Source organism: Schistocerca serialis, chromosome 1, assembly GCF_023864345.2.
Source record: "Schistocerca serialis cubense isolate TAMUIC-IGC-003099 chromosome 1, iqSchSeri2.2, whole genome shotgun sequence".
Classification (NCBI taxonomy): domain Eukaryota; kingdom Metazoa; phylum Arthropoda; class Insecta; order Orthoptera; family Acrididae; genus Schistocerca; species Schistocerca serialis.
This window is the reverse complement of record NC_064638.1, coordinates 474,853,530-474,866,345: the sequence shown is the minus strand read 5'-3', so window position 1 is coordinate 474,866,345 and position 12,816 is coordinate 474,853,530. Positions and strand designations below refer to the sequence as shown.

The 12,816-nt window shown below is 42.6% G+C and overlaps 2 protein-coding genes across 5 annotated transcripts in view; both read left to right on the top strand.

The window, feature by feature from the left end:
- The window catches only part of LOC126473502 (uncharacterized), a 156,506-nt gene that overhangs the window by 47,568 nt on the left and 96,122 nt on the right, over positions 1-12,816 (top strand). The gene's annotated exons all lie outside the window — the stretch shown is intronic.
- The window catches only part of LOC126473479 (uncharacterized), a 67,653-nt gene that overhangs the window by 7,906 nt on the left and 46,931 nt on the right, over positions 1-12,816 (top strand). The gene's annotated exons all lie outside the window — the stretch shown is intronic.

The window sequence follows — 12,816 nt, the reverse complement described above, 5'->3', positions numbered from 1 at the left end:
CAAAATTCTCCTACACACCCAATCTCCGTACTCCGCACGATTGACTGAGGCGTAAACAGCGTCACTTGACCGTACTGCAACCGAAATGCTTTCGAAGCTCTTTCGGAAGATGGCTGCCTAGTGCGCTCGCACACCCACCCGAACTCGCTGAATTACTTACAGCACTGCAGCACTGTCTGCACTTTACATTGTCTTTTCAGACTCGATACGTTAGACAATTATGCAGTGGGCAACTAAACGAAAAACCTATAATGAAAATTAAATTAATTAAAATCCTCTCTGCGTGTTACAAATATTCTGGTAGTTGTTCTGAAACGGCCTGAGGGAAACGTGTTAGCAAACTCCAAGCCAGTGTGTACAATTATTACGTCCAGCTACAAAATTTCAGGCCCAAAAGTGGAATAGCAGTAAAGGTATCGTATAGCAGGGATATGAAAAATCCCACTTTTACCTACACACTAGTAAAAGACAAATGTATTCGTGATGATTTTGAAGGTATCTCCCCTCCCCCCCCCCTCCCCCGTCTGTTCAAAAAGTTTCGAGCCTGGATTAGTAAAAAATACGTGGTGTTTCAGGAGGAATCGTAAATATTTTAGAAGGTGACAGCATTCGCGAATTGCAATAAAAATGTCATATAACATCTGTACAAGTTTCATTGCGTACAGCTGAATTCAATGCTTTTTCCTTTCGTGTGTTGCCACAACGGTTGCTATGTGTTTTTACGGGCGTATTTATCGAATGTCAGTAGTTGACTGTTAATCTTCACGCTGTGAAGTTGTGCTTTACTTCAAGTTGAAGTTTTTAGTCTGATTTGTTGACCTAGTCCACAGTATCGTAGCGTGTAAACATGCCGCAGGTATTTACATATGCTGAATGTGCTGATATGGTATCTGTGTATGGGTTTTGTAATGGAAACGCTGTTGCTGCTTGTTGAGAGTAAGGCATACGACTTCCTAACCGCAAACAGATTCAAGAGATTTTACTCGTGTGTTCGATATACTGCATGACACTGGTACAGTCCCAGCATTCATATTGCATCTGGACGTGTAAATGAACAGATTGTGGATGAAGAAGAAGGCATTATTCGGTCTGTAGAACGTAGCCCATCAACAAGCACACGTAGAATTTTTTGCACGTGTTGGTGTTCCACATACAAGAGTATGGCGGGCATTACTAATGCTCTGGTTGCAACCGTATCATTACAGCTCATTTAATACCTTCGAGCAGGAGATAGATGATTAGAATTTTTTTGGTGTCACCGCCAGACACCACACTTGCTAGGTGGTAGCTTAAATCGGCCGCGGTCCATTTAGTACATGTCGGACCCGCGTGTCGCCACTGTGTGATCGCAGACCGAGCGCCACCACAAGGCAGGTCTCGAGATACGGGATAGCACTCGCCCCAGTTGTACGACGACTTTGCTAGCGACTACACTGACGAAGCCTTTCTCTCATTTGCCGAGAGACAGAGTAACCTTCAGCTAAGTCCATGGCTACGACCTAGCAAGGCGCCATTAACCGTATCTGAAGATAGTCTTATCTGTATTATCAAGAGCGATGTACCACAAGGACGATATAAAGTTAAGTATTCGAGGAGCTGCATACTTTTCTTATTAGCATTCACTCCTTATCCTGTTCCAGAATTCACGCCCGTCTGCGTTAGATAGCGTGCATTTCGGCCTCCTACATCTACAAGGTGTTGGCACATTTGCCAACACATCAATTTTGTCAATTGATACTTGAAAATCGCACGGTGATCCCGTTTTTACTCTTCACTGATGAAGTCATTTTCACTTTTGACGGCATCAATAACACTCGTTTTTCACATCAGTGGTCTGACGAAAACCCACAAGCCATTGTGGAGACACATTTTCAAGAAAGGTTCTCTGCAAGTGTGTGGTGTGGTTTGACTCGCAATCAGTTGATTGGGCCTGTTGTGTTACCGCATCGTCTTACAGCGTCCCCTTACCTACACTTACTTGAAAATGAGCATTACTGGAATGGATTCCTTTGGCTACAAGAATGCGTATGTTCATCCAGCATGATGGGACTTCTACACATTGTAGTCGTCAGGTGAGACAACATCTAAGCCTAACATTCAGCGGAAGATTGATCGGTGGATATGTGCGACCTGTGCTGTGACTCGCATTGGTATCCTTTAGTTGGTGTAGTTACGGTTGTCGTCTTCTTCTTGTGTTCATTGGCGCCACTCCGTTTGCAAGCGTTGTCTGTCCGCTAGTGGCAGCAGAGGCGGTTATCGATATCTAGTAACGGTGGCACTATCTTTGGGGCGACGTTGTGGTTTTTCCGTGTCATGTGAGTCGGCAGTTCGGTTGGGGACGGACGAGCAACCAGGTCCGCGCAGCGCAAACACGCCGAGACCACTGGCGGCACGCATGCACTGCCGGATGGAAGCGCTGTAGTCGCGAGGTGTACAACGTGGTTGTCAACTGGATCCAGGAAGTTTAAGTTGAGTGGATGTTAATTCAAGTAGTGAATCCTTCACCATTGTGAGATCTCGCAATTTGCTTGTGTGTTGCGGCTCGCAGTGTCGCCGAGACGAAGAGCAGCAAATGAAGCGTTTGGGAAATGAGAACCTAATTGGCCTTCCTCCACTTCTTATTATTAATTGTTGTATTCTATATGTTATTATTTATGATGTTCAACCAGTGATATTTTTCCTGCTTAGTGGCCGCTAACGCCCCAGTTACCTGCCCTGGAGCTTAGTGTATGTTACGGCAGTGTACTTTTCCTCCCGTTGCCGCTGCTGTCCGTTAAGGCGTGTAGTTCGACAGCTTCATTGATTTGTGGGCCGGGTGGTGTCTTTCTTTTTCCTACTCTGGTAATCGTGGTTCCTATCCGCTTCTGGATGCTCTAAACACCGGAGACTGAAGACATAGTGCTGACCACCGGTTCCGGCTTGGGTGTGTTATTCCATCGTTGCATTGGTTATCGCACGTTAGGTACATTCGGCAAATGATTATTGGTCGTAGTTTAAACTTCTATTAGTCTGAGTTACCACCTCGTGAAGTGAATGCAACTCTTCGCTGTCTGTCTCATCGCTTGCAAAGTTTCGAGGGGCTTCCCAGGTCGATCCTTGGAGCAACGTTAGCCCCCCCCCCCCCCCCCCCCCTCTCTCTTGGTTTGATCATAGTTGATGATTTTTTTTTCAAAACTAAAAATATTTTAATAACTGTAATTGCAAGTTGAAGAAGTAACTGGTTCTTAAAAGATTGCTATTCAAGCCTTCAGCCGTGAAACAGTTTTTAAGTGAATATTATTGGGGCCTTAAGCCGAGAAATAGTTGACTTGTTGTCATTAAGGCCTTCAGCCCTGAGTGTTCCTTGTCTTAAAATTTTGATTAGACAATTGTATTCTAACAATGAGATTTTGATGATTGTTCTTAAAAAGTATTTTAATAACTGTAACTTCAAACTGAAGAAGTTAACGGGTTCTTAAAAGATTGCTATTCAGGCCTTCAGCTGTGAAACAGTTTTTAAATTATCGCTATTGGGGCCTTCAGCCGAGAAATAGTTGAATCTGTTGACATTAAGGCCTTCAGCCGTGGAACACTTATTAATTTATTGCCACCTTTTATATGGTGTCGTTTCCAAATAAAGTGTACCTGATTGAACAAAAATAAACTAATTATGGCCCGTCCACAATAGCAACCCAATCCTGCCTTCCTTGGTACCAGGTCTCAAAGGGCGCGTTTCGTGGCCACCAAGGTCACTGGACCTTACTCCTTTGGATTATGCCTGTGGGGATGGTTGAAATGCGAATCTGATTTGATCGTTCGGATTGAGAGTAGTGCAGACCTCATAAAAGAACGTAAAGACGACGTCGGAAGAGCTACACGTGGTCTTGTCAAGAGAAGTCAGAAGTGTATTGAAGTTGGCGGTGGAATTTTTGTAAATCAACTTTGAAAGTCTTCCTTTGCCTTTGCTTTAAGTTTGTTCAGGTTACATACTAGCAGCTGTAGCTCTGTACTTAATAAAAATTGGACACATCTCATCTGGCTGTTTTATAGCAATTGGTCTCTACTACCACCTTCTACATAGTCTCTTCCCCCCACCCTTCCCCTCCACCCCACCTCACCCACTTGAGTACAACATGGAGAACGTTCATAGAACCAAGTGAAAATGTCTAATTTGAGGGGAGGGGGTCCGGCACCATCGGGTTAGGGAAAGATGGGTAAGGAAGTAGGCTGTGCCCTTCCAAAGGAACCATCCCAGCATTTTACCGAAGTGATTTGGGGAAATCACGAAAAATCTAAATCAGGATAGCCGGATGAGGGTTCGAAACAACGTCCTCGCTTGGTGAAAATGCCTGAAAAGGCCTTCTGTGGGATGCTGTCGAACTCGAGCGTCATATTGTCTTGAATATTGATCCTGTCAACAAAGCGTTGACCCTTCATGTGAGTTTCTGGACTTTTCCATTTTGTGGTACATTCGTACTGATAGCACTAGGTCTCGCCATCCGAGATATTTTTTCCAGAAGAGAATTGTTTATACTTTTTTGCACTTCAATCATGTCGTGGCAGCCGTCCACGCACCGTTGCTTTTGTCTAGGAGTCAATGTGTGCAGGACAAACTTTACACACATTTTTCTCTTCCTTGAAATAATCTGGACAACGTCTTGAACACATTATTTAGAGATATTGCTCAATAGCGATCTGTGACACAACAACACTGACACACTACATTCGTACGTCCACTACTTACCTCTGTCAGCTCTCAATGTACTGGCCGAATGAGCATTTGTTGTTTACAGCTCTCAGAGTAGTTATTGCGCCGGTGTTGCTTATGCACCAGGAATAAAATCGGTCTCGTAATTTTTTGAACTGGTAGCGCATCGCCTCCACCACCAGCAGCTGCTGCGATCTCACATCCACTGTGAATAAACACCTTCTCTGGGTTCTGCTATACATTACCTTTTTCGGTCCATGTACCATTTTTCCATATAGCTATATGCCTTTCGCAGTTCCATTTGATTATAGTCGTAGTATAAATAGCAAATACACTGCGATGACGGAAGTCATGGGATAGTGATGTGCAGATATACACATGACCGTAGCATCGGATACACAAGATATAAAGGGGCACTATAACAGGTAAGGCGACGAAGTGCTACCAACATACTATGCACAGGGGTGAAATTGAAAAACTATCCGAACTTTGTCAGACTGCTTTCAGTCATGTGTAATGCTGATTAGTGTGTTAAACACAACACGTCAATATAAGATATAAATGAAAGAAGCTCACTTTTTTACACCACCAAGGTACCGTATACCTCAGGAAGTGCGACACATTTCCGTTTATTATGTCTACTCGATGTAAACAGGGTTTAAGGTTTGGGTAGACAGATAGACGTTCAAGAAAGTGATACTAGTAGGGTTCCATTTTTACCGATTTAGGTGACGAAATCCTAACAACTAAAATAGCTACGATCATTACTGAAGATGAGAACGCCGGCCGAAGTGGCCGTGCGGTTAAAGGCGCTGCAGTCTGGAACCGCAAGACCGCTACGGTCGCAGGTTCGAATCCTGCCTCGGGCATGGATGTTTGTGATGTCCTTAGGTTAGTTAGGTTTAACTAGTTCTAAGTTCTAGGGGACTAATGACCTCAGCAGTTGAGTCCCATTGTGCTCATAGTGCTCAGAGCCATTTGAACCATTTTTGAAGATGAGAACCACATAAATAATTCCCCCTACTCGTTATTCGAAATGTCCTAGTTGGAGTCGATACATCAGCATATTAATCGTACCTAAGCTTTCGATCCAAATCACGTTTACATGAATGCAAATAAAATCCATTTGCCTATACACGTGGTAATTCAGATACCAGTATTAATGCCACCGTGTTTTAGAAGTGAGAGCATTCCCATTGCTAGCCAGCTAAAGAAACACATCGGATAACGAACGTTTTCTGGCTGTGGCGAGTGTAATGCAGAATTCGAAACATTGTAGAATATGTTTGGCAGCCATGTAGCCGTTTATTTCCTGGAGTGGTGCAGAATTATCCTACTAAATTTACTCGCTAATAACAGTATTTCGTTATTTCGATAATCATCCCGAATTATTGTCACATGAGCGGTGACAATAAGGTAGAAAATTCATGTTTTTGAGTCCACAAAGCTCTACGCAACAGAAACTGCATATCATTTTGCCATTTTATTTGCGAAATTGCCGGCTTATTCATGTCTGGGGTAGTAATAGAGGGCTGTTTGCCTGAGTTGTCTGCTAGCGCAGTGAAATGTGTTTGCTACTGCAAGGGCGGTCTGATTTGTTTTCGGTTCTAATCTCGATGGGGGTAGGTAGACGATCAGTAAAGCAATTTTAAGAAATTCTCGCGCCCAACTACGTTTTATTGCTACCTTTATTCTGTACTGGCGGCCTGTGGATGTACATATGAAACACTTGTAAAATTTTATACTGGTTACTGCCTACTTTTTCCGCTTCTGTCAATAATTGAATTGACTTAAGTGTGGCACTCAATGATATTTAACTGAATTCCGTTATGAATCTTCACGTATTGCTAAATTTGCACACTTTCACGGTAGGCCAGCAACGGTAATCCAGTATGACTGGTCTGAACGTTAACACAGACAGTTTCGCGGCCGAATGCACATAATATTTTGCTAATTCGTAACGATATGGGGTACTTTGTCTTACTAAAACAGTTATTTTATTTCGATAAGCTGAATTTCATTTCTATTAGTACAGCTCATAGTAATTAGCGTTTCTTCTTTGATTTATATCTTATATTTACGTGTTGTGTTTAACACACTAATCAGAATTAATATAGTCTTACACATGATTGAAAACAGTCTGACAAGGTTCAGATAGTTTGTCAATTTCACGCCTGTGCATAGTATGTTGGTAGCACTTTGTCGCCTTGCCTGTTATGCTGTGTTGCAGACTCTAAAGCTCTGCGGATCAGCATAACGAAAAGGCGAGGGATCTCGCTCGTTTTGTCCACGACTGTACATAGATACTCCGTACGGTGCGTGGCCGGGGGTACTCTGTGCCACTACTTGTCTTTTCCTTTTCCGTTCCACTCGCAAATAGAGAGAAGGAGAAACGACTGTCTGTGTGCCTACGTATGAGCACTAATTTATCGTACCTTATCTTCGTGGTCCTTAGGCGTAATGTATCTTAGAGGCAGTAGAATCATTACGATGTCAGCTTCAAATGCCACCTCTCTAACTTTTCTCAATAATGCTTCTCGAAAGGAACATCACCTTCCCTCAAGGGATTCCTATTCGAGTTCCCGAAGCATCTCAGTTAACACTTACGTGTTGTTCGAACCTACTGGTGACAAATCTTACCTGTGCAAGCTCTTTGGGTCTCCACAGTGTTGTAGGCTGCGTTTACATGAAATGGACTGGATGTTCGTCTATTTGGAGAGCATTTACAGCCATGTTCCCAAATAATGATGGACGCTTTCGACATTCCATTTCGTAAATCAATAGAGAGTTCAGTATCTCGAGATCCACAGTGTGAAGACTGTGCCGAGGATACCACAGTCTGGCATTACTTCTCACCACGGACAACGCAGTGACCGAGGGCCGTCAGAGTTCAGTGTTAATAGACAAGCAACACTGCTTGAAAAATTGCAGAAATTAATGTGGGACGTACGACCAATACGTCCGTTTCGAAAGTGCGGCGAAGTCTGGCGTATTGGACTTCGCCAGCATACAACCAACGCGTGTGCCTTTGTTAACAAACATCGTTTGCAGGGCCTCTTCTCGGCTCATGACCATATCAGTTAGACCCTACACAATTGCAAAACCGTAGCTAGGTCAGTTGAGTCACGATTTCAGTTGATAAGAGCCGATGGTACGAACTGAGGGTGGAAAAAGGAGATCCTACAAATTCTTAGGAGGAATCCCATGAATTTAGTAACCTCTGTATAATTAAAGTTTTGCTGCTTGAGCAAGTGTAGTCGAAAAACGATTTACCACATGGGTACCCGGTTTTATAGGAATGATATTCACGGTGAGTACTGCGGGATTTGCATTGTAAGTAGTGTTAATGTCATGACATCATGTTGGGCGCCGGTAACGGTACTGAGACGCAGTGTGCATTAAAATTGCAGTCAACATGGGTATGGACAAGGTGAGTAGGGCTTTACCCGTAAAGCTCTCTTTATCAAAACAACAGTAACAGTACTGTTGCCCTCCGCGAGTATCGTCTCTTTAAAGGAATACGGAAAGGTCCTCTTTCCGCACCAGTGTTGAAGAACATGATTCGAAAGTTCTCTTCCACAAGTCCTTAGAAATGTTTCCACAAAGTTTCATTGTACTACGATCACTCGTTTTTCATGGGGTCAGCCCATCATCTAGCGAAAGATTGATTATAACGACCCTCTACTCTACGGTATTGCAGTGCTTGTATTGTTCAGAAGCACGATTCAGTGTTCATTCGGACATGTATCCATCTCCGAAGGGACATTGCATCGCTCTCAGTGGATGCATAAAGAATTTTACTTTTGATAGCAATGATGCCAATCAATATTTGTAATGGCTGGGTTACTGGGACTATAGTACGTTGTCCTAATGTAACCATTGTAGCAGGCCTTGACTCTCTCAATAGTTGAGAAATTATTGCTTATCGGATCTTTCAGATTAGTGAGGTGTACAACAGAGACATGGAGAGATCGTTTTTCCCGTCTACAACGCCGTTGATCGTGAGGACCAGGAATCATCGCAAAATAAATGAGTCAGTGTGGCTCAAAACTGCTCTTAATTGTAGCAAGTTTAAACTTGTTGGTGATGTGATGCATTATTACAGAAATTGGTTAAAATATCATTACAACTACGTTTCCTTATTCCTCGCCTATTTTAAATAAACAAAAACTACACATTGATCTTTCCGAAAACCAAGAAAATTTTGGAGTTGTAGGTCTCATGGACACTCTGGGATGCTCTGTGTGAGGCATCGCTGGGCCTGTCTCCGTCCACATGTGACTCATCTGCGCATTGCTCTATGTTACGAAGAAATCCGCCTGAGAGAGCGCGACGGCAAATTGCGATATAAACTGTTGAATGAGTTTCTGTTGCCATGGCTGAGAATCCTGGAAGCATTGTGCGGTTTTACGCAGTGCACAGGCTGTGTCACGAAAGCAGAACGTTCCGTAGTCCACCGTTCGAAAAGATCTGTGAACAATAATTGTGAATGGTATTGTACAGCGTTTCTGGCTGTCGTGGATGTAGATGGTCGTCATACTGAGCAAGGTTTGTAACCTGGAACGTAAACGTACGTAATTAAAATAAAACGTTACCCTCTCATGTGGAAATTAACACGTGTTCCTTTTGGTGATTTATTCGTTCTTCTAATCAACACGGGTGCTGCAGTATCGTATTTATCCGCCGATAGGAGGCAGCAACTTTCAATTAAAAATGTTGTTCCCTGTGCGGGAATTACACAATGTGTGCTCTTAAGTACAGGTTGTGACGCAGTGAGGACGACATATGGAAGATTCCATTCGCCGTGAAGCGGGAAATCTACGTTCGAGACCCGGTCAGTTACAAATTTTCATTTTCATCATTCCATTATACAGCTAATGATTCCCACATTCGCAGCTGCGAATACATTTGATGTACTCTGTAATGTGGACTCAGGATGCTAGTCTTTTCTTCCAGTTTCAAATTCCCCGCTATCTTCGTGCCTACTGATGGGGATGCGGTCATGTCTTGCTTCCCAAGTGCTGTTACTGCAGATCTCGTACATCCTGAGTAAATGTGACCTTTTGATCTTTTTATATGTGAATCCCAGACAGAGTGGTGAATTACGATTTTAAGATATATTTATGCTATTAATTACTTGCAGAGAGTTTAAAGGCACTGACATTAGCGGACAGCGGAATACTATTCTGATCATACGCCGCATCAATATTAGTGCTTTATGCTGAAGATGAAACAGCGATGTTTCAAAAGGATTAAAATAAAACAATAACAATATGTAAATGGAGAGAGAGAAAACATGGCGGTCCTCGTTACATTTCTTACAAGGTTAATCACAGACAAGAGCTGCAACGCTCCTACAATTTTTCGAAAATATTTTTTTTCTCTGAGGCTGTTTATGACTTTGATTATCGACCGCGGTTGGGCGATTTCGATATTAATTCATTTAAATATGGACATGGAGATAAACAACAGAGCCTAACAGACATTTGTACAACTAATAGTCTTGTCCAGTGTACACGGATGCTCCAGAATTAACAGCCATCACTCCTACAGGAAACCATACTATACAATCATTATGATCTGATAATATTTTGTGCAAACATATCTTGTGCACGTCAACAGTTTGAATAATTAAAGACAACGTTGTTCAAAAATGAGTTATAATCGCAAGTTTTGGTTAACACATGCAGTTTGATGGAAAATGATCGTTAATTTAAATACGCTTCTGATTGTAGTACCTACATGAAGAACCTATTAACCTAACCTAGAGTAAAATTAAATGTTGTAAAGTTTTGAAATGCATGCCTCATTTTGTATCCTGCATATCATTTCAAATCATTTTATACCGCTCATCCCGTTTTATAACAGTGGAATTTCGTAAAAAAATTTTGCTTTTAAACCTGTCTAGTACAGTGCCAATTTCCGTTGTTCGTAATCAAGCTGTTCTACCAAACAGGTTACATTTTCTCATTAAAAGAAGGTGAGTCGCTAGACTCGGCTGCAATAGCGGTAGATAAACGACAGTTGCAGCTGGGCAGATGTGTGCTTTCCACAAACACGAAACTGCTAATTATTCTCAGTTTTAGCTTGATGACTACCTCTCTAAACAGGAACATTTACTTCCTATACAACCGAGTGGCCATTCCTTCGTCTTCACTATCACAGTTGTCTTCCAGAGATACGTATACTGAGTCTGACTCTTGACAGCAATGAACAGCATCCTGGTAACGTTTATCATTGGCGCATGTCTGGTAGTCTTACAGGCACGGTAATCTGTCGCTCAGGAGGAAGATATCACTGTGCTTTCCTCACCACGAGTGTCGTACGAAGATCACGGCTTGATTCAGACGGTACCAACTGGAGGAGGACCAGCAATCGAAACTACTTTCGAGGGTAATGGTTAGAGGTTAGATTATATGCATTTGCATGTTGCATATGCATTTACATATTTGGCTGCCTTTCACCGGTTATTGCATATTTTAACTAAAACTAATGAAGATGCGTATTTTCGCTCTATTTTGACAATATTTTAAGAATTTAGATGATTTAGATGAAATAATTTAGATGCCCGCGCCCCCGGTAAATCCCCTCCGCTGTCATACCGAACCCGTCGGCAACAATTAAGTTAAACTACGCAAGCTTGTAGCCGCACGTCCATTGTTTCAGTTTAGCCTTCTATTTACTGGTACACAGTTGAACGAGTTTACGACGTGCAGTGTGCTACGTGTCGTGCGCCTTGCCGTTCGAAAAGGGAAACGTCGTTTCGTGCATAGCTGACCATCCTGGAACATTTAATATGACTGAATTGTTTTATATTGTCGAGTTTGCGAGAAAAACGTTTCGTGCAAAAAAGTTTCAAATAGACCAGCATGTCAAGACAAGTCTTCATAATGCAGGACTACAGAAGAAAAGACCACTGCAACAACTTCTGACAACAGCAAGTTGCAATAGCAGGGATGCGTCCAAAGGCAACCAAAAAAATAGGTTTAACGTCGATTTATGTGCAGCTATCATTGCAAGCAATATTCTTCTTCACAAACTTACAAACCTTACCCTCAAAGGCTTCCCTCACAAATATTGCTTGAATCAAAATATACCAGATGAATCAACATTGCGTAAAAATTACATACCGACAATTTACGTAAATGTTCTGGAAGAAATACGCAATGAACTCATGGACAGCATTACCTGGGACGAAACTACAGACACTTGTGGCCGTTACATTGCAAATTTAATTGTTAGTGCTTTAAAAGAAGAGCCTTATTCTTCTTATTTAGCGGCTTGCAAAGAACTTGAAAAAGTAAATCAGTCTGCGATCGCCAGATTTTTGAATGAGGATATTGGGAAAATATTTCCAGAATCTCTTGTAGATGAAAATGTTTTTGTTTATTTCAGATGCTGCTCCCTATATGATCAAAACAGCCGAAAGCCTGCTCGTGTACCCTTGATGAATGCACGACACAAAACTTTACGCCTCGCTTGGGCCCGTCAACATCGACATTAGACTCTTGATGACTGAAAACATGTTGTCCGGTCGGACGAGTCTCGTTTCAGATTGTACGAGCGAATGAACGCGTACGGGTATGGAGACAACCTCATGAATCCATGGACGTTGCATGTCAGCAGGGGACTGTTCAAGCTATTGGAGACTCTTTACTGGCGTGGGGCGTGTGCAGTTGGTGTGGTATGGGACCCCTGATACATCTAGATACGACTCTGATCGATGACACGTACGTAAGCATCCACTCATGTCCATTGTGCATTCCGACAGACTTGGGCAATTCCAGTAGGACAATGTGACACCCCACACGTCCAGAACTGTTACAGAGTGGCTCCAGGAACACTCTTCTAAGTTCATTACTGAGCATATATGGGATGCCTTGTAACGTGCTGTTCAGAAGTGATCTCCGTCCCCTCGTACTCTTTAGGATTTATGAACAGCCCTGCAGGATACATGGTGTCACTTCCCTCCAGCACTACCTCAGACGTAAGTCGAGTCCATGCCACATCGTGTTACGGCACTTCTGCGTGTGCGCGGGGGCCCTACACGATATTAGGCAGGTTACGTTTCTTTAGCTCTTCAGTGAGGGTAAAGAAGATTTCACTTTATTCAGAATACAAGAACCCTA